The following is a 4,358-nucleotide window of genomic DNA, read 5'->3' on the forward strand; positions in this document are numbered from 1 at the left end:
GTTGGTGACCAGCAGAGTTGTTTAGTACACGACACAGCATTGACACAGAATTTTGAAGAAACGTACAAACAAATATATCGTGAGCTTTATATATATATTCACGAGGACAATGGAACTGCTGCCCCGAGGGGCTGAAGGAAACTACACGCACATTACGTTTCGATGGCACTGGCAACACGGGAGAGGGTAAGGAAAAGAAAGTAGATACGCAAGCGCTTGGAACGTCGACAAAAAGAGGGCAATTCAAACGTACACATGGCAAATGCAGGTCAAAGTGTATCTGTTCTTATGATCCTAAAATCTGACAGAGGTTCTACTTGGACCCAAGATATTAAACTTATTTTTGCCAGTTGGCTAAGTGCTTGAAGCCTGCTTCACCTCCGTTGTGGGTCGGCCCGGTATTGCACTCTCTCGGGATTGCCCTATGGTTTTCGCACACATAGAACCAAACAAAAATGCACGAACAGCTAAGCATAAACCGCTTCACTGTTAAAAAAAATTGCTTTGGAATATACAATGTGTAGCTAACGTACTGGAAGTGATTTTTTTTTCGGTGTAAAATTCAATTATCAAAATAACATTTCTTAATAATTAACATGTCCATCACAATGAGTGGAAATATAATAGAAGACTTTCATTCTAAAGTTTTTGTGCAAGTTGGCAGCAAAACATAATCAAATCAGTGAAATGAGTTTCGGAGGGAATCTGAAAGGTGGAGCAAACTTCAGTACAGGAATACGTTTCCTTCACTGAAGAGTAGTACAAAGCACGCAAAACAATACTGGCTTCTTGGAAAGCTTTGAAATTCCTATCTGGCCATCAATCCTCGGACAACGCGTTTCTGGAGCAGTTGGTCTCTCAAGAATATGAGCAAATAAAAAAGTTCCATTGGAAACATCTTGCCGGCACCCTCCTTTGCAGGCATATTTAGTTAGCTATGCTAATACTATCAAGAAAGACTTTTCAAATAATTGCAAAATGATCAGAACAAATTTTAGCTTTTCCATGCTTTTCTCTTGTGGCATTCCTTGAATGCTGTGGTGTTCACTTTCTGTGGCTACAGGGTGACAGCTTTAGTTGCTTCTTGTAATTGCAAATGGTGTGCAATTTAGTGCTCGCTTTGCAGTCTTCTGCATATTTCTCCCTTCTGCCATTCTTTTTTGTACAGGTACCTTGCTCATGGCTCCACCATGTCGATCATCGCTAAATCATACCGCATCTCTGACGCCACAGCTACCCTAGTAATTACGCAAACCTGCCAGGCCTTACGCCAGGTTCTGGAGCATGTTTCTAGCCGTGCCAACTACAGCCCATTGGAAGGAGATAGCGATGAATTTTGAGGCACTGTGGCAATTCCCTAATTGCACTGGTGCAGTTGATGGAAAGCGTGTTTATATGGAAGCTGCAGCTTACTCAGGTTCCATTTTTCATAACTACAAAGGACGCTTCAGCATAATCCTCCTTTCTGTGTGTAATGCCAGGTATCGCTTTGCCATGGTGGACGTTGGCGAGTGCGGATCGCGCGGGGATGCAGGCCTATTTGGTGAAAGCCAACTAGGAATGAAGCTGAAAGCCGGACTACTCAACATGCCCCCAGAAAGCAAGGTACCAGGTTCTTCAATGAACTTGCCCCACGTGTTTGTTCGTGATGAGGCGTTTCCTTTAATGGAAAGCCTCATGCGGCCGTTCCCTGGTTCCAGACTTGATGCTGAGCGCAGGATATTTAACTACAGGTTGAGTCAAGCTAGGCGCACCATCGAAAACACCTTCAGCATTCTTATGAACAGATGGAGAATTCTCCGTCAGGATATCCGAGCGGCTGTAGAAACTTTAGATCACATTGTGCGGGCTACAGTACTTCCACACAACTACCTTAGGACTTTTGCTTTGGAAGGCTCCGATAGCTTTAAGTACTGTACCGACAGTGATGTCGAGAGAATTGGTCCGAACGGTTAGTTAATTCCTGGCAGGTGGAGATCAGATGCTCCACCTGCGGGAGGTCTGCCCAAGAACATCCAATTTTCTGGAAGTCACAATCAAACTGTCCGAGTGAAATCAGTGTGAGAAGCCTTGAAAGTTTGCTTTCCGTCTTCTGAGGGGCGTGTGCCATGGCAAGAGAATAATAATAGTATTTGGGGTTTTACGTGCCAAAACCACTTTCTGATTATGAGGCACGCCGTAGTGAAGGACTCCGGCAATTTTGACCACCTGGGGTTCTTTAACGTGCACCTAAATCTAAGCACACGGGCGTTTTCGCATTTCGCCCCCATCGAAATACGGCCACCGTGGCCGGGATTCGATCCCGCTACCTCGTGCTCAGCAGCCCAACTGGCAAGAGAAGGTGCTGCATGTAGGCTTGTGAAAGTGTGCAGCCTTCCCACTGTGCTTCCAATTTCTAATACTCAAGTGGCCCTTACGGCGTTCGAGCTGGTTGTTTGTATTAGTAAAATCCTAGAAATTTATTTTCCATAAATAACACTCCAAGAACAATGTAGGGGAAGCCTTCCAGCAGTTTCTGGTTGCCTTGGCACAGGAACGCGTTGCCTGGTACACTAAAGTGATTGTCATGGTGTTTTCGAAGGCCCATATGTAGCGTGATGCAAATCCAAAACTGATGCCGTGCAGTACTCTTTGGATTTTGCTACCTTGCGCAGCATATTGTGCCTGTGTTGTGTGGCCTGTCATCACGCCACTGCTTGCATCAGAATGCCTGGTGAAGCTGTCGAGCTACACCTCTGCTGTGTAAGCAGCGCATTTCATGTTTCGGAAATTAACAGCACTAAACAGAAGGAAAACAACAACACGACACTGGCGCTGACTCACAGCGGAAGTCTATTTTGGGGAAAGTCACATATATATACACATGCCAACATGTCAACAATTAAGTGGCTGTACATGCCCATTAGGAGCCATCATGGTCACTTGTCGAAACACATGTGGAAAAAAATCAGTGTGTCATAACAAAAAAAGCACATAAAGGCAATAGATCATTTCCCTATCAAACTTAACAGCAATCTTTCGTGAAACACTTTCTTTAAAATATCTCAATTCTTTTTTACTAGGAGCGACAGGCTGCTTACTAATGTACCTTTTTCGTTCCCTATCAATATGAAAACTTCCATAGTCTCCCTTGTGGTTCGATATTTACGCTTGAAAAAAAGAGTTTTTTCCGCCAACACCTGGCACCCACACTCTCTCAATATAAAAGCAATTGCAAAGCCCTTGTACCTTTTAAAGACACGTGCGCATTCAATCTAATGTTCACGCAGCGGCTGGTCTGGCCCACATGAATCTTCCCGCATGACAGAGGCAACCTGTACATAGCGGAAGATTTACATAAAACATATCTATCGTTTTAACTTCTCGCAACAGAAGCTGCATTCCTTGCCATGGCCCAATAATTTGTTTGCAACTGCAAACGAAATCCCAGCAAATTTCTTGGGCACAGACATGACGACACGCACCCCATAGCTACTAGCCACATTCTTCAAGCAATGCGAAAGCGTGCAAATATGGCACCACCACCGGTCTTTCTTCATTGCGTGCGGAATCCTTTGATTTTTCCTTACCTTATCAGTACCCTTTACCCACTAAATAAGATTATGACAGGCCTTCAATATTTCCATTTCAGAGTAACCAGCGTTCTGTAATCTCTGAATCTGGCCAAGGAAACTCTCCCTCAACGAATGCTTACATGTCTTCTGTAACACCGCACGGAGCCCAGCGTAAACAATACTTGTTTTTGCTATGTTAGAGTGTCCTGAAGCAAAATTTTAAGGCGCCTTTGCCAACCGAGGATTATATATCGAACACAGATGGTCCTCCCAAAACCTTGTTCTAATATCCAGGAATCGAAGCTCATCTTTGGCAGGCAAGTCAAAAGTAAATATTTAACCTGCACAGCATTCCTGAAAAAAAGAAAAGGTACCAGTGACTTTACTATTTAGGTTATTTCTTTGATGATCAAGAAATCAACGTACCTAAAGGCATTAGGGGCCAAACTTCCTAAATCACTGGCAACACAATTATCAACTCGACTAAGGAAAATATGGCTTAAGGCTGGGGCCACCCTCGACCCTATACAAATTCCAGACTTCCATTAACAACGTGCTCCCTTTCCATTCAACATACATAGAGCGCAAATAAAAAGACAATCCTAAACAACTTTCCACAGATGTTCCGCAAATTCGCGTCACAGGATCGAATGCCGGCCACGGCGGCCGTATTTCGATGGGGGCGAAATGCGAAAACACCTGTGTACTTAGATTTAGGTGAACGTTAAAAAAACCCAGGTGGCCCAAATTTGCGCAGTCCCCCCTACGGCGTCCCTCATAATCAGAAAGTGGTTTTGGCATGTC

The 4,358-nt window shown here is 44.1% G+C and overlaps 1 pseudogene; it reads left to right on the forward strand.

Annotated features, from left to right (window-relative positions):
- Positions 1 to 251: 251 nt before the first annotated feature.
- On the forward strand, positions 252 to 431 carry LOC142568194 (U2 spliceosomal RNA; annotated as a pseudogene).
- The last annotated feature ends 3,927 nt before the right edge of the window (positions 432 to 4,358 follow it).

Source organism: Dermacentor variabilis, unplaced genomic scaffold (assembly GCF_050947875.1).
Source record: "Dermacentor variabilis isolate Ectoservices unplaced genomic scaffold, ASM5094787v1 scaffold_17, whole genome shotgun sequence".
Classification (NCBI taxonomy): Eukaryota; Metazoa; Arthropoda; class Arachnida; order Ixodida; family Ixodidae; genus Dermacentor; species Dermacentor variabilis.